This window comes from Oreochromis niloticus, linkage group LG1, assembly GCF_001858045.2.
Source record: "Oreochromis niloticus isolate F11D_XX linkage group LG1, O_niloticus_UMD_NMBU, whole genome shotgun sequence".
NCBI lineage: Eukaryota > Metazoa > Chordata > Actinopteri > Cichliformes > Cichlidae > Oreochromis > Oreochromis niloticus.
In genome coordinates, this window is record NC_031965.2 from 21413157 (window position 1) to 21436056 (window position 22900).

The 22900-nt window shown below is 41.4% G+C and overlaps 1 protein-coding gene across 6 annotated transcripts in view; it reads right to left on the minus strand.

Moving 5' to 3' along the window:
- zfhx3b (zinc finger homeobox 3b) overlaps positions 1-22900 on the minus strand; it is a 230726-nt gene that overhangs the window by 36429 nt on the left and 171397 nt on the right. The window lies entirely within an intron of this gene.

Consider the following 22900-nt stretch of genomic DNA (forward strand, 5'->3'; position numbering starts at 1 on the left):
ATAAATGAAGGCTCTATAAACTGTGCTATAGACTAGACAACAAAATCATAGCGTTGTGTCTATTTAAATGCTTTGTTATGACTCATATGATTTTCCCAACATAAGGTATTATCCTTATTTGCATACTTTAAAAACAGGATTTCATCTGGCTTGTGAAGCATATAATGAAATTTCCCCTCAAAAGCATAATGAGAAAGACTCATCTTGTGCAATTAGTTGCTTCTTTATGCACCTCCTGTAATGTATTAATTTATTAATCACATAATGCAGGCAACATTCTTTATTTATTTGAATATGAACACACCTTACAGCCTTAATTACAAAACACAACTGTGGCCAGCTGATGAGATGCAACGCACTAACTTAACCATCATTTAAGCTACTCGTCCTTCTAATCTTACTGGTATGTTTAGCTCACATTAATCTGTTTCTGTTTAGTAAGCCAAACAGCTTTAGGCTTTCAATTTTATCCGAAATTCAACGTTTCGGAATGACAGAACAGGCCTACACAGTTTACCTTGGATGGAAGCTTCTTTACTGTAAAGTTTATTCAAATGACTGCTGCTGCTACTGGTTCAGTTTGAATGAATTCTGAGAGGGTCAGATGGTCTGTGTTCCTAACTGCATTACTACACTATATATTTATCTGAACAGAAACACAATTTGCATGGGTGTGTTTGCGTGTGCTTATGCATTACATATGCAAAGTTGGAATGGCTGATTCTTCATGAACATGCAATAGCACTGAGAAAGTGGGCTGAGAGCTCCTAGAAGGGTGGATCTGTGCTGCCCGCTGTGCTGCTCTCCAGAGAAGGAGACTTGGAGTGATTACAGTCAAACACTGCTACTCAGTTATCTTTGGCTCAGCCACAGGAGAGCGAGAAGACGAGACAGGAAAGAGGGAAAAAAATTAAACTGATGATGTGGCTAAAACATGGGCCAGCTGTTCTAAAATGACCAGAGTGACTAGTAGCGTCTGATGCTTTTCTTGTAACATGCTAAAAAAGAAAACCCGCAATACCCCAGCAGCAATCACTGAGGCCAAATGATGTTTAGGATGTGCGCTGTCAGACTGACCATAGCCTACAAGACAGTTCTTTAGCAAACACTGTCACAGAACAGTCATTTTAAATGTCCTTGGATTCTGAATTGGAGGAGAGTTAAATGGCTTTCCCTAGTATCCATTTTCTGCCAGGAGAACAGGTATGATTTTTTCCTTCTGGGAGAAGGGGGGGGCAGGAAGATGTCTTGACCTGCTATCAGCCAACTTCGCCAATATTCAAGTTTGACGAATACTTCGATGACACAATATCGCATAAAGTCAGGTGACTTAACTTTTATGAGGATCTAAATGGGAATCCACAGAGGAAGCAATTCACTCATCGCGCACCGCTTTTCATCTGACAGCTGGTCGCTAGTGGACATTCCAGACTCCGTTTGCTTAGATAACCCACTAATGTATTTACCACACTTTCATATGTCACTCAACAGTATCTGGTGCTCTCATTGACAGTCACTCTCCACGAAGTTGTCGAAAAGTTTAACTCTGGACTCGCCCACCAGGCAGCGAGCCTGTCCTCACTTGAAGTCGCTGAATGACATTGACTTTCTATGATTTCTGGTTGGCAGATCGCTTCTGCTCACTTCCTGTGTGGGTGCCCCTTAAAGATCACAGAGCGGCATTTGTAAAACATCGGGTTTCCCTACCCGCCTCCTCCGCAGCGTAACGCTGACTCTGCATATAACTATGGAAATGAGAAGGTCTGAGTTGTGGGTCTGTGTGAGTCTCTAGCCTCTTAAGGCATGGTCAGGGATTAATAACCTCTTCACTATAGAGACCTGGCCTGCTGCTAAATTGATACTGTGCTATACCACATCTTGCATTTCTATTGTATGCATGTGTGGTTGTTAGTGTTGCACTTGTTTTTATAATGGGTGCTGTTATTGTCCTCGCTGCAGAAGACTCTTCTCACTCATTAGCTGGAGGTTGGAGAGTTAGGGGTTATAGCCCAATAAGGTACAAAATTAATTATTCATCTCAGTTGTTGGCGTTTGGGTGCAGCTATGGAGCCTAAAGCCGGGACTCTAACTAGCAGAGGTCTGCCTCTGGAGGACTGCTGGAATAAACAAGTGAAAGAATTTTATGCCGTGGGTGTCAGTTACTGGGAGAAAGCAAACACTAATCACCAAACTAATCATTAAAACAAGCTCCCTACAATAATATGGTTCTCTGTGGATTTGTGGTTCCTCTCCTGTGTACTGATCCAGCTCCTAAAGCTCCATCATGTCCGCAGTCTACATCCTGCTTCAGGCTTTTGAATGGGCCTAGATAAAGCCCCTTCCTTTTTATTCAGCCATGGCTTCTGCTGGCCCCTGCCAGGAGTCAGGACCAGTGGCCTCCTGAGAAGGCTGTGATAAGAATTCATTTCTTCCTATTATGTGCCCTTGTCCACTGCCTCAGTTCATCAGTTCAGTGCAACCAAGTCAATGAAAGGGCCTGTAATGAAGCAATCAGATGCAGCCTGGTTCTCTGGGCCCGGCACTCCATTCTCAGCTCCCAGACTCTAGCTCCCAGTGCAGGGTGTGGGTTGGGGGCGATCACGAGTAGAGAATGGACATAAACTGCATGGAAGCATTAATTCAAGACCTTGTCTTTCATAGACTGGAGAATAAGCTGCTCTCACATGTGCTTCACACCAGGTCTGCTGTCTCCCGTGGGTTTAGGGAATCATCCGGTTTTAGAGAGCTCCATTAGTTTAACCAAGCTTCAATATCACCACAAAACCAGCCAGTCAGGTTTCTGTGGGATCGTACGCTTAATTTACCCGCGAAGGTGGTTTGACGGAAATCTCTTTCTTCATCTTCCTCCATTTGCATCAAACCCTTTTTATTCCATTGTCTCCACTCCCTTCCCTTCTCTCCTGCCTCCACCTCTTAACATCTCCTCAACATGTGGAAACTATTATGGGGAGTTTGGGAGAGGAATGCATGTGTTGAATCTTAATCGGTGCCTTAAAGTAGGAGATTCTGGGTCTCCTTTGTCTTGTAATGTTGTGAAAGTTTCATTTCAAATTAAAAGGGGCCTTTTTGATCTACCTAATATTGTTTTCTCTCCCTTTAGGGGCAGGAAATGGTTTGTGTTATCTTTGATCAGCCTGCCTTCCCAATTCTCTCTCTCTCTCACACACACACACACACACACACACACACACACACACGTATACAGTACAAACACACACATATTTTATAGGCTGTTTTATGGAGCGGTCAGGGTTCAACAATAGGTTGCCAAGTCTCCAAAAATACATCTAACAGAGTACACAAACAGACTGTTAACTTTAGTGGCAACAATGGTACTTAAAAGTTGCTAACGCATTTAAAGTCAGACTTTTTTTTTTGACGTTTGTATTGGATTTTATATTGCCTAAAACATAAGGGGGGATGCCTAAATACCTCACTTTCGCCCCTTCATGTATACCTCCTCTTCCTCCCTCTACAGTTCACCTGCTGCCAGCTTTGGCAGAAAAACCCTGCCGCTGGATTCTACCTGACAAGAGCTTCTTAACAAGCAGCAGTCATTAACCTCAGGAGCAGGCAGCTGCCATGTGATGTAGTGCACTCGGCCTGCTGCAGAAGGGCCCTATTGATCCCAGACATACTTGGTGCCTTCCTGGATGTTTATAATCAATATGCAAATGGCCTGCGGCATTGATTCAATATTAATTTTCAATTAGGGAATTCTCGGGGGGTCCTCAGGGGTCAATACAGAACCATTCAGAGGAAAGGCTTGAGCAAGTTGCAGGCATTGACGTTCCTCTACCCAAGACAACTTACTTACTGTTTATTTACCCTGCCCTGCTGTAAGTCCCGATTAAGGCTTCAGATAATAGGCAGAGAGACAGATGGGCCTTTCCGCACTTCTGCAACACCCATTACATAAACAGGATTTTAGTCTAAAGGGCTTGTCCCAACTAATAAGTCATCATTTCACACTTAGTTCTCCTTCTTGTTTTGTTAAATCACTTTAGGTAGTTTCAATTTATGCGTTCATAAAAGTAAACAAGTGCTGTGAATGCAGACATTACACTTGCAGTATACAGTTCTCACACTTTGATTTTACCTATTTAATATATAACAAATCACAAGCTACAGTAACTGTTTAGTCTTGTAAGGCACAACTAGCATTCTTTTTGGACAACCCCCCATAATTAATTGAAGCCAGATGTAGCAGCCATGTAATGCTTAGTGAGTGAAAATCATTTACTGTAAATGAGTAATAGAAGGCATTTCAGCATGAATGACCTGTTCAACACTTTGATGTTTTTAAAGTCAGACTTTTCCAACCACTATACTTTTTCTTTTTATTCCCGAACAATAACCACGCAGTAAAATGTACAAAAGCGTGTTTTATTTATGCCAAATAAATATGAGATTAATTCAATGATGAGCAAAGAATGAGGTATGGCATTCCAGGTAAGAAAAATCTTACTTTATAACTCAGAAAATATTGATTTGTAAGACTGCTGCTTATATTTATGTACAGAGTCTGCGTATTTCAGAGAGAGCTGCAGTTTGTTATTTCACTCTTTGTCTTGCTCTTTGTAACCATGAAGAAAATCAGGCTTTTGTGGCCATTTACATGCAATATAGACAAATTCTATATTGTGTGTATGTGCATTATTCTCAGTGCGCGCACACACACACAGTTAGACAGTTAATAATTGCACGGTTTTGTAGTTGCTGGCCAATGGATGAGTCATAAAACATCAGTATCGACTAATTCTTTGAATGTCTGAAGAGGCATCTGAAATGTTACTCTGATTCTGAACACCTTTGTTTACAGTACAGACTAGAGAAAACCTAGAGATTTACAGTTGCGTATTCAAGACATGAAAAGTACAACAGGCTGTGTGTTTTTAGTTCTGTGTTTGTCCATAACTTTGCTTTAGATGAAGAAATGCCCAAGTTGTAAGAAATAGCCTGTTAATTCCAAAGGTTATGAAACTTTTTTCTTTCAAAAAGGCTCAAAGATTCAGCTGTTGAATGTCCATATAAAGAAACAAGACATGATGGATAAGGTAAGAACACTAACTAACTAAGAAAAGACGACAAAAAAGGTGAAGTAAATTTTCTTACTAAACATAATGTTTTAAATATTTTAGATTAGTTTGATAGCCTCTTGAAAGACCACACAATTATTCTTTTTTTCCATGGCCTGTGAAAACTCTGGGACAGCCTCACAGCCACAGAACAGTAAAGACTGCATGAGAATATTGCCAAGAGTATGACAGAGATAACCTGGTCGGACAATTTGGTGTTCTTTCCTGTAGATGCACTGCCTGAGGTAATTGGTTTAGGGATAACATTAATTACCACATTGCTCATTAATGGATGAAGCCTTTATTGGTTCCATTGATCAGCCGGACCTGTTAGCCATCATCCTAAGCAATGGTGGATGTAACAAGCTTACATATTGGCATATCAATTAATGCAATCAATTCCTGTCTAGCAGTTGCCATTCCCCTGTCTACCCCACCCCCTTACAATCGGCCCTTCTTTTTTCCTCTATCAAGTATCTGGATGGCCGAGACAAAAGACCCATGCCAAACAAAAGTTCATTAAAAGATTTCCTAATTGTTCCTACGGTTGAGGTCATTTAACAGCAGATTGACAGAACTAATGTTAGGGTGTTTTGACAAATGAGAGGTGCAAAATACAAGCTACACAATACTGGAAAAAAGACATTTTAACTGATCTGACATAAGTGCTGTAGCAGCAGTGACTTGATATTCTTGCTGAGCTTCAATTGAAAAGTCCAGCAGGGTAAGTGTGGATTAAAATTTTAAAGAAAATTAGCATTAGTGTGCTTCTGAAGACATTATGACTAAGAATAAATGGATTTGAGCACATTAAGACTTAGATTTAGTTCTGTTGTGTTCCAAGCCCCCTTTTTAAACAAATATGAGAGTGATGGCAGATTTGTAGTAGGTCTGCCTATTTTACTTTATTCTACTCAGGGGGAAAAGCCTACTTCCTTTTTCTTATTTAAGATCAATGTGCCTTTTAAGGAGCCATTGATTACAACTCGGAATCCTCTCTGTGCCTTGTGTGCTCCAAAGGGACGACTGACTTCAAATACGAGACTGCCGTGCCCTGGCATAACATGGTGAAATGGGTAGAACATAAGGAATGAATGAGAGAGTAGGGTGCGATAACTGAGAGCACACCATGACAAAGTGGAGGGATTTACCGTTGGGCCCACAGCACTTCATTTGCTTAATAACAGATCATTCTATAAGAAAGTGGCGCTCGGAGGGGGATATCACCCAACGAGGATGTCTCACTTGCAGAAATCCTATTTGAAGACAACACCTTTTGAGCGCTCATCCTCCTCCACGCCTAAGACGATCAACGCGCATGACAGGCCCCATTAATATGACGCCCTGTGTAACCTTGCTCTTTCTCCCTCTCTTCCAACAGGAACAAAACTGATAGCCAAGGAGGAGGGGCATTATGTACCAACTGAGCATGTAACAGGAGGGGTGGTGTTCAGTTTGAGAAGATATCTTGCATATCCTCTTTCTGAGCTAAGTGGAGCCACCTTTTTAAAGGTGGGAGAAATTTAGCGAACAGGAAAAAAAGAGCGAAGCGCATTTAGTTTGTGTCTAATCACAAAAAAATGCCTGTTTTTTTTTTCCAGGGTTTCCTCATTTCTGAACTGTAACTCACACTATCCTGTACAGCTGCGTTACCAGCCTGAATCACATATTACATGGACAATAACAACCACATATCGGTTGACACACAAAGACAATAGTGACCTGGAGCCACTGGCAAAATGATAACAGACTAAACTAGATTTTTTTAAAAATATATATATATATACACTTGTATCTAAATACAAAGCACACAATTTCTCTATATTGTGTGTGTGTGTGTTCTTTTTTTAAGTGTTTTACAAAAGCTATTAAACACCGTACAATACTTAAGAGTAAATGCAACACAGTGTTTAAAAGAGAGCATAGCAGGAGAAAAAGCAATAGAAAAATTAAGCTTGTGCAATAAATACACAAAAACAGACGTTATTATCCAAACAGACAAATCTTTAGCTGGGTTCTAAAAGGATCCACAGATTCTCAAACTCTTTATGTAAGAATATAGACATGGGCAGGATGATGACACAGAATCATCGGTTCACGTATTAGAGGCTAAATATGTCCTGCTCTACTGCAACAAGCACAAATTCTATTCTAGCTGTAATCATTTTTTAAATACACTATGCAGACTGGGCCTCTGATGATTGCCACTGCACCTCTGCAGTGACTAAAAAAAGACAACACGCTTGTTGGACAGTGTTTTGCGTCAAGCGGGAGACCACATGCGCAGGCAGTTGGTCGGACAGCCCCTGCTTGCTCGACGCGGACCTCCTGAAGGCCCCTGTCCCCTGAGCGGCACACAAGTGGGCTGAGCAATTAACAATTTCATGCTGATTGCCTGAAGCATGTTTTGCTATGCCATAAAGATAATAGCATGAAGGGTGCAGCGGCAGCAGCCCCCCACCCCGCCTCCTCCGGTGTTCCTCTATTGCTTCCATCTCTCAATTCTCTCCTGTGCAATTCACATGTTGGAATGGCGCTCTGCCGTCTTGCTTTATTAAAGGCACTCTCCGTGCTTAGAGGGCGCGTTTAAGAAAAAAAATATATAAAGATGACTCCCTGAAGAGTAAACAGGGATGATTATTAAAGGGAAGGAGAAAACTACAGTCTTGGTCTCCCACTGGTTTCTTGATTTGAAAGTCTAATTTGGCAACTGCACACAACAGGCGTGCAGGTAGACAAAACAAACAGATTCCATTCCCCTAGACAGACGGAGCATGCTCAGAGCGGCTACTGGTGACAGCCCTCATCTCCCTCATTCTCTTCCCTGCCATGGCATGACAGCAATCCACTCTGACCATGGAGCTCACCGCTGTGCAACAGGAAAATCTGTGTACCATTAAGCCTCCTATTTGTGCAGATAAAATATATAACATGTAAAGAGTGCAAAGCATGAGACAGTAGTTGTGTAAAGCTAAAATGCTGGTGATCTCAGGGAACGTAAAGATGAAAATGATATGAACTGTAATATCTATTTGGGTATAAGTAAAGGGTTTTATATTTATTCTGTAAAAGAGTTCACTGTGCATGAAGGGAAACAGGCTGACCCACACAAAACAAGAACGCCAGCCACCATTACCGCTGGTGGACAACAGTGGTTATAGTACACAGCCTGGTGAATTCACATTATTAACTGCATAGGACAAAGAAGCAATGGCATGGCTAACCTCTTTTTTCTTTTTCTGATTATTTCAGACTAACTGTATGAACAGCAAAGAAAGATTCACATGCCCTTGAACTATACACTTAACATTTTGGATGGTTCACAGACATGCAGAAGCTTTCTTTTGTGCACCATTACTTCAGTTCCCAATGTGTGCCTTTCCTTTTCTGAATATGTAGGTGAGACGTTAAAAAGAAATATTTCTGATTAAAATCCAAAACTAAATGATTAACTGAATTAAGTCTGGTGCTCTCAGTATTCAGAAGGCCACATTATTAACAGTGTAGCCCAAGGCGTTCTGTTTTTTCTATGTGAAAAGAAGCCACACAGACATAAGGAGAGGCAGTGGACAAAGGGTTGTGGCACCAGCACTCTGCCCTGTTAGCCCGCTATATGTGACACCCCCAAAGCACCACACACCTCACTGGGTTTTGGCTGCCCCCCCTCCAGCTGAGTGTGAAAGTCCAGCTGGTGGACTGACAGCCTCGACACCTCAGCTGAAGATAGCTGCATTACAGGCCCCATATTGTTTATGACATGGAGTCTGTCATTAATTTGCATTCTGAAGGAGCCAACGCGCACATACACACTTACCATTCGATAAGGAGAAACATGTTTTTGCGTTAATTTATACGATACAATGACACCCTCCCACCCCCACCCCAGACACACAACAACACACACATACACTTATAAATTGCAGTCACATCCCCCTGCTAGAAGGGGATGATAATTGCGGACGGCCAATAAATTACTGCTGCCTCCACATCAATTATAAGCATCACGTCTGGCAATGAGGAAAATGAGATCTTGTGACAAATTTCATGAGGCTTGGCTGCCCAGCAGCCTTTCTTAACATGCTACAGATAGCAATCCCTTATCTAGCCTCTGTAATGGGGAGCTACGGATAGAGAGATGGAGCTGCAGCCATTTAATTAAAAAGCTGGGGGTAGGGGGTGGAGAGGTGTAATTCATTGAAAAGGCACAGGAAGGAGACAAAGCCTTTGTCTCCAATACATATTTTCCACAACATTGTCACTCATCAGAGGCTAAGTTTGTATCTCCTCTGACAACAACTCTGGAGATTTTTCCCACAGCAATTTTGCTCGTCTCTCTGCCGTTCTCTTCTCCATTTTTTTTCCTTCTCTCCTCATTTTTTTTAAATTTCCCAAGAGTCCGCTGTTTTCTCCTCTGGGACAGATAGAGCATTTTTTTTTTTACGAATGACTGCGGTGGACGGACAGTGGCAGTGAATGAAATGGCCCCTGCACCTAATTGTATTCCCACCTGGGGAAGGCAGGCAAGGGCGGAGGCTTCAAGAGCACAGCAATGAGGATTTATGGCAGATGGGGAGACGGCAAAATAAAACACCAAAAGGGATGGCTCTTAAATCTCATTCCCAGTGCAATATTCATTGTAGTTGCAATTGGGTGTGCTGATGGAGCACTGAAAAAAAAAAAAAAGGGGGACCGCTGTGTTCAAATTATGGCTGTACTCTCTACTAATATTTAACATCATTAGAAAATCATTAGAAAACCATCATAAAACCTGGGATTATGACCAGAGCATTAAACACAATGATTATTCAGTGTATTCCTTCTCCGCTCTGCCTTGGAAATGAGATTTGCAATGCTGCGGCTATGTAGAGGAAAGTATGAATATTTTTCATAATTACTGTAACATTTGAAAAACATTGGCTTGCATGAATTACTATAACATTATGAAGTTGTGTTTGTCTGCCCAAAAGCAAAGTTTTCATTGAAGCTTGTATGGGATATCATTAATGCACTTCCATGGGGGCATCAGCGGGAACAATGCTGGTTATTTTATTAAATTGGAACCTTACAAGGTTTTACCAGTTGAATGGGTGGCAGAGGCACACATCATCGTAACCGTCATTACGTTGTAGTTTCAAAGGCGGTGGGACGTGAGAGAGAAAGCAAGTTCTATGCATGCTGAAGTTTCAGAGCATTTAATAAACTTTAGTATGGGATATCAGCTTTCTAAGGAAAACAGTATAAAAAAAGAAGAAAGAAAGAAAGAAATCTAGCAAATCAGGTTATGTGACTGCAAATGAGAGCACATATATCTACTACTGTAAGCTGATGTACTCTGCTTGAAGAAAAGGAGGGCCGATAGTGTCAGAGTTGAGTCTTTACTTTTTGGGATTTCTCGGCAGCCCCATTATCAAGAGCAGCCATCAGCACAAAGATAAAAGATCCTAATGGAGCTGGCCCTAGTGGAGATGAAAGGTGCAGAGATGGCACACTGTTATGAATCTCTAATGCAGCCCATGTTTCTAAGGTAATGACTGACTCTCAGGCCCCTTTCATAGGCTTACTTGCTTAAGGCCTGGGCGATAAAGGTCTCTTATTCCTTGTCACTAAGCAGTAAGGAAGAAACCCCAGGCACAGCCCGTGCTCTCATTTATACTCTATCCTAAGAAGGTATACAGGGTTTTAGTGAGGGGGGAAAAGCACATCTGCATCAACTCTGATTCGGTGAACGGATTGGCATAATCAGTACAAACTAGTGACAAGGTTGAAAATAATCTTACTCATCATCCCTGAATGTGACTTGTGGTCTGTTGCTGCTCCGCAACTAAATGGTAATCACTGTGATAACAATGAGAAGTGGCAGATAGCATAATTTCGGAGAAGTGACTGGATGTTGAAAATAAACATTTTGCTTTCTTTGAATTACACAGAAGACAGTGAATCTTTTTTTTTAAATGTTGAAGTATGCTGTTTTACGATAGGTGAAGAACAGAAGCAACATATTCCTTTTGGGTCAGGATGAGCAGAAGGCTAATGTAAGAGCAATTCCTTGTCAAGCTTTTCAGAGTAATTGAACTGACACTTATGAGAACCAATGTTCTTTTAAATGCATTACTTGGCAGATATTCAGGCTTTTGTCCCTTAAACTTTGCCAGCAAAAAATCATGCCCTTTGAACAACAGGGAGAGGTGAAAATACATAGTGAGAGAAGTCTTTTCTCCAGTCCCTTTCACAGAACCTAATGGATTGTGAGCACTTAATGCATTAATCAATCAATATCTCTCACTGTACATCAACAGTGCGACCAAGTTATGAATGACCTCTGCAACAAAAAAGGACACTTAAATGCACACAAGATTGCTCCTAGGTTAGTAACTTGGCCCAGGTTTTTACCACCATGATTACACCTTTGCAAGGCACAGGGCCATTAACAGTGCACTAAATATACTGAGGCTAGTTGTTATACAATTTACACATGAATTTACTGGAGTTAGTAAAATACTATAAGGCAAAGTTCTTGCCTTATTAATTCAATCTCCTACCTGGATATCCTTCAGGACGTATGACATAAGAAATATTTCACATAGAGCTACATCCACTTTCTGCATTACACCAAGGCCTCGCATGCTTATACCTATCACATTATAATCCGCTATAAGTAGCAGGTTTGGTCACCAAGCAACATGAGAACTGCTCTGGCTTGCTCTTAGGCATCATGAAAGGTAAGTGCACTTTGTCGTAATGTGGCTCAAACACTAATTTAAAGATGGTCCCCATCTTTAGGAATATTAATATGAAAAAAGCACTCTGGGTTGAGAGGAAACGTTATAAGTAGTCGGGTATACTCCACTGATTGCCTACTGAATGGAATTTTCAGTACTACACTACTTTTAAGATTTACCGATTAATCAGTCAGACAAATTTGCAGCAGAATAAGAAAAACAACTTAAATACTAACCGTCTCTTAATATTTGATGATGTCAGAAAAGAAATGTATTTTCATGACTACAAATCATTCCTCGCATGTTGCATTGACCTTGCGGCAGGACTGTTAACTGGTTTAGCTATTGATTTTGATAATTCTTAAACTGATCAAATTCTGGGCAGCTTGTCTACATTTTTCTTTTTAAATGTCTGGATAGGAAAGATAGATTAGAAGAGCTGAGGAAATTGATGGTAGATGATGGTAGGGGATCGTGAAGGGTGTTGATGGGGGGCGTGGCTTTTTGGGCCCCTTCCTGAGTATTGCCGGAGCACAGACGTGAACATGGAGACATAGTGGAACGGACAGGAGCTCAGCGCAAAGAGTCAGAGAAAAGAAGAGCTCAGAACAAGAGCACAAACTAATGCTATTGTGGGCAAGTCACAATGGTCTTGAAAAGTGACCGCAGAGGGCCCTTAAACAAAGAAGGCATTGCCACTCACTCTCCCCCACCAAATTAGATTCTTTTGCCCAGTTTAACATGACAAAAAGCAGTCAATTTTTCCTAATTCCTGTTGCTACACCGGCCCCTGTCCTACCTTAACTTCGTCCTACCTCAGAATGTGGCCCCATCTGTTAGACTGACAGCAACTTGTGACATGGATTCAAACACATCCACTGTGTTCTCCGTTCTACATCTCACACACAAATATGCGCCCCATCTCGGGTTTCCCAGGTAGGTGAAATATTCAACATATACATGAGAGGGACCGATTTCCAGAAAAACCTCACTCACCAAGTGCTGCTAAGCTTATACATTTTAATTTTTTAACTGAAAAATAACAGTATTTTTTTTCTTCTCTAGATCTTAGATTAGATGCAACCAAAGATTGATGTGTTTCCTCCATTCTGCACAGATTGGAATATAAAGGTACTCTTGAGATAGTCACTGCTCAGCATTTCTGCTAAAGAGATGACAAACTGGGGTAAAAAACACAAATGAACTGATGAAGCGTGGCCCTCAAATTCATCTAAAAACAGTACGATATTGTGCTGCAAATAGTACCATAATTCTATTCCATACAAACATCTGTATCACTGAACAGATCCATCAACTCTGGGTTTTTTGTTTTATTCTTTACAGGGACCGTTAGAGGCTAAAAATATAGAGCCCTTAGAACAGCATACTTAATTATCATTTCTGACAAGTGTTAAACCACACAAGGCTAAACCTAATAGATGAGGTCATTTCTAATTACAAGAAACAACAGACACCACACTGCTATTGATCTTTCTGTTGGTAAATCCATAAAGTATCCCACCACCATTGCTTAAAACTCACAGATGTCCTGAAATTGTCAAGGTTCAGCCAAATGTAATTAGCAAACACATTTATTTTACATATAAAATTAATCGATTGGTCCTGTAAAAACAAACACCTATATATGTATAATGATTTGAGTCGCTAATGATAACTTCAGGGATTTATGAACAATGTATTTTCATAAGGGGGGAAAAAGTTCACCATTAGAGAATGCTATGTTCACTTGAAATCGATGGTGACATACTTAATAATTTTAGAATATACACAGTTTGTATTTGTGGAGAAATTGCAACACATTGCACAAACTGACTAATATGCGTGTGTATTAAAGTACTACTGCAAACTAGAACACTGCGTATAATATTAGGGAAAAAAGCTTCCCCTCTCTATAGCAGAACTTGGTTTAACATAACAGATTAATCCAAAATCATAGTCTCAAAGTTTTTAAAGAACAGATTATCAACATTATTGTGTAAAATGATGTGTAAATGAAGGCTATGTGTAAATGAAATGAGAAAAATAGACCAATAATTTGATTAGAAAAAGCGTGCCGGACTTTTTCCTAGCACTGCGCCATTTTTACTGTTGGTAAAATAAAAAGTGTGAAATATGACAGCAATAGACACAAGTGTGCAAACTTGTTTATTATTCATGTCTGTGTCACAGGGTGAACACTGACAGTTCCACCAGAAGTAAGTAATTAAGCACAAATTATAGTATATATAAATTTGTTGTTGTTAGGCATTGATTAACTGGTAATTAGCTGAAATCTTGTTGTTGCAGTAACTCCTTCTCCATCTCAAGGGTCATGGTGGAACCTTTTCTCACCAGCTTGTATTTATTTGTGTATATACCAGGATTTTCATTTACAGTCTCTTACTTATCATCCATTACTCTGCTCTTCCATCCTTTGCTCCAGACAGTGGGAAGAAAATCTACAGTCAACTCACAAAACAACAGCGGCAGAGCAGCATTTCCAGCCAGATAAAGAGAAACTGAGAGGGACTGGCTATCTATTGGAGGAAGAGGAACACCATGCATATGACTGAGGCAAACAAAAAGCATTCTGTTCCAGATTGGTACTCGGCAGGTGTTCACATCTAGTTAAGCAGAGTTGGGATGTGAGAAATCTATAGAAGCTTTCTTTAACAAATGTTGCTCTCACAGAATAATTATTGTTTAGCTAGTAGACACCACCCACTAACATACACTCTTCTGTATGTGTTCTGCTAATCAATCGCATTGTTCTTCAAAACATGATCTTATTTCATGCATCGGGCCTGTTGGGAAAAACACCTGAAAGTACGCAGCCACAGGCTCTGGACCTAAACGTGCTTTGTAATCAATGGGAACTTACCACAGCATCACTGGTGGTATCACACTCAAAGTGGTGTGAGAATTTCTGTTTGCTGCCGATAGCCAGCTACAGAGGGGAAGGGGTGAGGGGGATATTTGTGCACACTAGACAAACCAGCACAATTCCCAATATCCGTATGTAGAAGGTTCCCTCTAATGTCACACACACACACACACACACACACACACACACACACACACACACACACTCACACATATATACAGTAGAGCCTCCCTCCCACACATAATATCCTTTTGTGTTTTTCATCAAACTCATCCATTTCTCTTCATCCACCCTCCCCCCCTTCTCCCCCCCCCTCCTCAGGTGGTGTGTAGTGTACTGTCAAGCACAGCGTGAATCAATGACTGGTGCTCACGCCCACAGGTAAAGGTTAGAAAGGTTCACTATTGAATTATTTCTGCACTTCTCTCATTGCTGCCATCTGCCTGGCTGCTTTTAGTTGATGCGGTTAAGGCACTGGAGGGGACCCTTTTTACTAATGCACTCAAAACATGAATGCATGTGTGCGTTTTTGTGTGTATCCCGTGTGAGTCTGCATGTTGGTTTATTTGTAAGGATGCTTTCTTCACATGTAACTAACATAACATGAGTTTTGCACACATGACCGTGCACACACGCACACACAATTATGCACACTCTGTTCGCCACTCATGCCTATCTATCAGACAGTAGATAATGAATCACAACATCTGTGCTTTCAGCTAGTCTTTGTTTCATGTGCCTTTATTCTAATGGAGCCTTCAGAGTGTGAGGGCAACATGCTGTTGGATAGGGCATCCTTCACTCTCTGGTTTTGTTTTGCTGTCAGCGAGGCTGATCGTCTCTGCTGGACCCAGGGTGAGCTCATCCATAGCACAGATCATGCCCTTTGATCCACCAGCTCCCTCTGGGGGGCACAAACAGCCTTATTAAAAATGGCTAAATAAAACTTTCCTAGCCTCAACTCGATAGTTCCCAAACTTTACCCCAGCTTCCTCTCTGATGCTGCCTATGGTCAAATTGAGCAGCCTAATTCTGACAGCGAGCCGCACTGTTCACCCGATACCAAAACACAGAAACAAATGAAGCCATATAAGTTTTTAACAATTTATTGCCTTTAGTTGCTAAACTACCTGGCATTACACTCGCACTGCAATCAATACCACAGACAAAAGAATGTTGGGTATAAGACGATAATGCGAGCCTTAGGGGGAAAGTTTAAGTGAGGACTGTGAACAGAAACTTAGGAAGAAGCTTAAATATTAGAACTATTACACACAAAGAGGTAAAAAAAAATATAGGAGTAGTAGTAGATGTAGTTAATTATTGGGCCACCATGTGCCTATCAAGCAATCATCTGTACTCATTGATTCTACAAGTTTATTCATTACTGGAGGGATGGAGCTCAACACATCAATCCAAAACCTCCAACATGTGCTCAGCTACGTCTGGTCACCGTAAAGGCCCTGGCACCATTTTTCTATCCTCATCAAACCACTACTTTTGAATCATCCTGGAAGAGACCACCCCCATTAGGATAGAAATGTTTTATCACAGGATAAAGGTGTGATCACTCAGAACAACTTTCTATTGATTTGCAGTGACCCTTTCCTCCAAGGGGATAACTGGACCCAAACCATGGCAGCAAAATGCCGCCTACAGCAAAGCAGAGCTATCAGATCACCTACCAGTAGGGGTCAAGCATTCAGGCCTATACCGTTCTCCCCACATATGCACTTACAGACTTATTGAGAACATGCTAAAGGATGACTCATTCCCAGATCTCTACAGAGAATGGTTTGCACCACTAAACACTCAAATGTGTATTCATCTTTATAATGACAGGCTTATACACTGCAGTCCTATTCTAATATTCCTCTCTCTGTTATTGTCGAAGGACTGTTCTTGCTCAAATGCTCTGATAATGTTCTGCATCGACATTCTCAATCCCCTAAGAAAGAGCTGCTCATGAGAGTTGCTCTCGTGTTTCTTTTTAACTAAAGCAAAAGCATCTTGGCCTTCGAATGTGCACAATTCTTTTAACTTATTCCTTTCACATAGATTTAAATGCAGATGTCAATTTATGCGCTGTCCCTACAGTGAGCAGTCTGTGTGACTGAAACTCCTGAAGCTCCAGCCATTTCTGCCACAGCAATGATCAATGAACAAAGTCATTTTAATCTTTTTGTCTTGGTATCTCGATACAAAATCAGCAGGGTTTGTTTTGCATTTTTGTTATTTTTGTTATACACACCACAAAGCATAATTGGATGCTAATTGCTTAATTGTTCTATGTTCTGCAGCTGCATGGAAGCGTCTGCATTTGTTGTGTTTCTCCACTCATTTTATTTGTTTTTTCCCTTTAATTTCACACCTGCTTGTATTGTATTGCTTTCAGTGTATTAACATTGCCCAATAATTTCAAAAAGTTATTTTACTAACTATATATGCATCTCTTGATAAATGCTATTTACCATCAAAAGGTTTAACAATGAAAGAAAGCTTGTGATCACATTTAAAACAGTTAAATCATACTGTTTATCTGTATAGGTTTCTTTTAAATTGTCTAATTAGAAAAGTCATCCACCCACGCTATCTCACATTTACCTCTGGCTGCACTAAAAATAATTTCTGTATAAAAGCCAGACAGACTTAATCAAATAGATTTCATATAATTCGGTCATTAAAGGGTGTAAACCTGTTTTTCCTTCATCTCATGTACCTATGGCAGCGACATGACTGGTGCTATAATTAAACCCATCACAACCATTATGTCTTTGGCACCTAATCTATTCCCTCCTCCTTCGTGTGTGTCTGTCTGTAACCACAGACTTCTCGCCCTCAGCTCTGATTGACAGACCCTGTGGAGGCTGTGGTCACTCCGTGTGACTGACACGAGGGGCAGCGAGGCTACTGCATTACCTCCTTCCCCTCCCTTTGAGTGCCTTCTGATCCTGCAATCCAGCACCTCACACCACCGATCGTCACCTCTGCTCCAATATCCAGCAGCAAAGGCTCTAGGCCTGAAAATAGAACTCATTAACACGTTTAGTAAGTACAAATGAGATGACTCTCTCCTGATGGACTGTCTATCTTTTGGATCAGCTTTCAAGGAGAGTGTGTGGTAATGACAAGAGAGAGGGAAACCAATATTATAATGTGCTGCCGGCCTGCTCTGAAAATGGGCTTGATGACAGGGAGAGCCTCTTGCACCCACACGGCCTGACTTTCAGTGTGGACACCTATGTGTGTGCTCGTTTATGGGTATGCAAGTTTGCAAAATAAAATCTGGCGCATAGTTACACTCACGTAACATAACTAACATGCAGGGTGCAAAACATACACAGCACAGACAAGGTGGACTAAAGTGAACTAATGTGTGAAAGTCTCACAGTACGACTGCTTCATTAAAAGGTTTGCATTGCGCTTTTGAGGGCCACTTGCTTTTGGTGTCTTAACATGACTCAGCCTGTCCTAATAGGATTCATCACTTTTCTGATAATCTCATTTTTATGTAAACGCTCATCTTTGAACTTTATGCTGCCACAAAGCCAGATGTATTGGGCCGAGTGGCACACCAGGAGTCAGACTTTACCCAACTTCCAGCCTGAGGGGAAAGCTAACCAGTATTTACACGAACGATGGTTCAGTCACCAGACATTTTTATTCGCAGCCTATCCCAGAATAGAGTGGCGGCTTTCTGGTCAATTTGCTATTACAGGATGAGCCAGGAGAGGAATTCATACCAAGCCTGTAAAGCAGGGGGCACAGGGAAAGAAAGGACTTGCTTGTGTTAGTTTGAGCAGCAGGGTCATGAATTCTAAAATACAACTGGAAAATCTATAAAGCCGTCATTTTGGCTTTTTAATAAATGTCTAGTCTTTTGTAATATTTTCAAAATGAAAAGTAATGCATTTATGAATTTCCTGGCACGTTTTGCAGACAGCAAACAATTTCCTTTGCTGCCTAGATGCCCTTCGGACAGGGATTAGAAGGCAGGCGACTGACAGAGGCCTGACTGAGCTGTGGGCCCTCTGGGGCCCTGCTCATCCAGGCCTGCACAGTCCTCATCCTCATATCCACTCTGCATCACCAGGCAATAACAGCCTTTATTAAAAGCGCATTGCAGCAGTGTCTGTCTATACAACTTACTTTTAGATTGGCCATAATGTGGCATGTAGAAAGGGTCTGGTGGTTAGGGGCTATAATATCCTGTTTCTGGAAAGGTTTACTTTGCATTTTAACAAGCATGAATAAAGAAGGACATTCCAGAAATGGCTACCGTCTGTTTTGCTCTTGCCTGTGGGGAGCAAAAGCTCTGACCATAGCCATTGCATGCCATCAGAGCGTGGCCGGGCTCACCTCTGATTTTACGTAGCTTTAATAGCAGTAACTTCGCCGCTGGACGTGAAGATGGTTATAGTTTGATAGCAGTAGATGATAAAATCCTCTTACAAATATATACATATATATATATAAAGATCAGTAATATGCATTCTGAACACATGGTAGTAATTTGACAGACAGGATGCAACACACTATCTCCCATCATTAAATCTCAAGGTGAGCTCCACAGTGTTTGGCAAACCCTAAAATATGAGCAACTTTGCTCTATCAGAGCATTTTCCACACCATTGTGTATTTTCCAGCGTTTTCTGACTGTCTCAAGAATTATGCATGAGGTAGAAAGGGAGGCATGTGGGGAGGGAAGAGAAATGCCTCTGTTGTCAGGATGGGCCTTGCTATTAGGTGTGTGACCCTGAAAGTGCACCCCTTTTAGCGAAACAAGCAATGGATCTCATACTGGATACCACTATTATGCAGTAATTTGTATGCATCCTCTCGTCTCATTTCCATTTATTAAAGCACACAGCTCCCTGCCCAGTTTCTCAAACTGGTCATTGAAAGTAACGCTGATCCAGTCCGGAGGTTTATGTACCATTTTCGAGCAGTTATGAAGTGGCAGAGAAAACAACCGCAGAGTCAAAGTGAGATAATCCCTCCCCAAACCAGTCTTCGCCCTCGAATACCCAGGTCTCTGTGTCCAAACAGACGGGAGACAATGACTGGTGGCTGCCCAGGTGGCCCCAGCCCCAGCCTTCTCCTTCTCAGCCTCCTAGGCTCACAGACAGGGATTTCCTCCTGCGATGAGAGCCAAGCCGTCACAGCCCAGCGATCAAGGGCCCGCCATCTGTGACTGAAGCAGATTTACAGCAGGAGCTAATCCACACTGTCAGCTACGTTTGTTTTCCATCTCTGCCTCCACCATGCACATACATAAACTCACTGCAAACTCTCTACAAGTGAGAAACACTCACTTTTTACCCTTATAAAACACTCTCTTCTGAATCTCTTCCATCCATGCACAGACCTGAAGCAAACACTAACCCCTTGCACAGAAGGACATTTACCCATCAGCTCAATTTAATTTTGTCCCTATTAAAAGGCATGATCTCATTTTGCTCTATGCTTAAAAATAATTTTAGTTGTTAAAAATGAGAAACCTAAATGTGTCACTGAGTTACATGCCCCGGTGAACATCATTCATAAGAAATAGGGTCATCATGTCTCTCCAACACAAGCTCCCCAAATTCCTCTGCATCCGTTTGGGACTTTCCTCTGTGTATTAGTTTCTCCTGGACACTTGTACAACCTGATTCTTTACACTGACAGCTGTCAACAATCACTCTAAACACCTGCAAACCACACTTGGTTTCACCTTTTTCTCTGTAGTATCATAACATATATTTGCTGTTATAACTCTCCTCATAACTGAACACTTGATTGGAATTTTAAACATCTTCAGTTTTCAGTTTCATCCCTATATCTTTTCTATTTTATCTTTATGTAAATATGCCAGCTGCTACTCTTACAAAAAAGAAAGTAGTGCACCAGTTCAAGTCAGTGCTGAGCTTTGTTCTCTGCACACAGGGCAGCTGTGTGGGGTTGGGGTCCCTCTGAGACCTTCTTTGTTTCGCCATACATAAAGGGTTAAAGAAGACAAATGGAGGTGGGGCCACAGAGTAAAATGCCTAAGCAGCACATTTATAGTATGGGCAAGAATTAAAACAATGCAGGCTTTTTATCCCCGTGTTAGTCTAATTAAAAAGAAACCTAATTTCTGCTGCCCTTGCTCTCCTTGGACATTCAGCCCGGAGGAGATTTGTGGCAATAAATCCCAGCAGTCAGTGTTTGCTGCATCCTCATAAAGAACATGGATATGCAAAGTTGTAAAACACTCCAGATCATATGTGAGGGCACCCTAAATTTACTGCACTGCTGTCATAGCAATTTAACAGGCAACTTCAACATAATTAGCCAAAAGAAATTGTTATGTAAGAGTTGTGTGAGACTGCCGTTGCATCCCACCTTTGTGTAACGCTGACATGTCTTTGATCACAGAACTGAGGGGGTTTTTTTTGTTTGTTTTGAAACGGGGGAGGTGGGACAAATTTCATATGTTCTGGCAACAAACCCAGAAACGCAACAAGCCCAGCACCTAACAGCAGAGAAAGCCCTCGCAGGATCACAGAACAGCAGCAGGCCAGGGAATTACTGTCTAGGTGACCCAGAAATCCAGGGGCAACTTTGTTTTAACAAACCAGGGAATGTTCCACCACTTTAGCAAGTATGCCTCAACCACAAAAAGAGCCCTGTGCTACAGAAGAGCTAAAGAAGAGGAAATTAAATATTACACCGGGAATGGCTCAATCCTAGCTGAGAGGTGGGGCTGGCGGTCCAGCACAGCTGATGCTTTTGCGGTGTGAAACGGCAGAAGTGAAGGGTGTGGAGTCAGCAATTTTAGAGTTAACGATTATAGACAAAGAGCTCTGATCATTAAAGTAGTAATGTGATCAAGATGCTCAGTTTTTACACACTGCCTTCCACTTAAAAGATCTCGTTTGTACACGGTTAGGCTGTCAAGGAATAGAACGAGTAACATCCCACAAGCTAAACAACAATACTATACAACGTTAGAGCCTAAATAATAACAAGAAATTGCATTAACATCCATCCCGATAATCAAGCTTCATCGTCACCAAAACACACTCTACAACTTTTTTAAAAACTTGCTCTTGTTTTTCAATTCTTGAATCTGTTAAATACCAGTGGTCTTTTTGAGTAAGTGAGAGTTGCTGTAATTTGATGAAGCTCTGCAAGGCAGCAACCACTGCTGACGTGTGTGTACATGTAATGATACCGTGCACACACAGCCCCGCTGCAGGGACACTTTGCCTAACCTAAGATCCTTCATCCTGGCACAAACACGGGCATCTGAAACATGAAAGCTTAAAAGAGGCGAAGAAAAAAAATACGAATCATAAACACTGCATCTACTGAAAAACAGAAAACACATTTATTTGCAAAGAGCAAAACAACTCCTCCTGTCTGGAAAAAAAAGAAAGAAAAAAAAGATCCCAACCCCCCACCCCTTTTAACCTAAATGGCCCTTCCTCTTGCCTTGCATGTTCGCTTGTCCACTGTACTGTAGTCATTAACATATTTGGAGTGCAGCGAGCAGAAAGCTTAATTGTCCCTAATTGCTCGGCTAAATATGTTCTCTAATGATTTGCTTCAGATCTGTGACTGCCTTTTGCGCAATTTCCCGGCTGCTGGCTTCATTATCCCTGCCTCCTTGGAACAAAGCGTCTTCACAGGCTGGCCTTTTTTTTTTCCTCCTACATAACACAGACAGCGAGTATGTGTGCGAGGGAAGTAATGGTTCCCTCTTGGAAGGACACACAATAGAGCCCCTTTGTCAGGGCACAGGAGTTAAAGTGATTAGAAAACCAAATCTCTACTAAGAAAGAGTGTTAATTGACCACAGCTCACTCTTCCTAATCAGTCCATAATAAATGGCCAATTGAGGCACTTTGTTTCAGCCGTGCAACTGTTGTTGTGGCGGAGTCTGTGTTTTTTTGGGGGCTGTTCTTCTTGTTGTTGCATCTGCTCCTGTTGTTCAGCTCCTCCTTCCTTCGCCCTAATGCGTTGCCTCAATGTGTCTTTAATGGTTTCTGTTCTCGCTGCACAACATTGGCTTAGTAGGAACATTTTACGTAAAGCATAGTAAATCAGAACTACAACGGAAGACAAAAGTTATAGAGTATTGTGTCACACAGTTCTGTACACGTAAAAAAGTCCAAATGTACAAACAAGTGTAGTGCCCATGCATATAAGTTATGGCTGAGCGTCTTCATCAT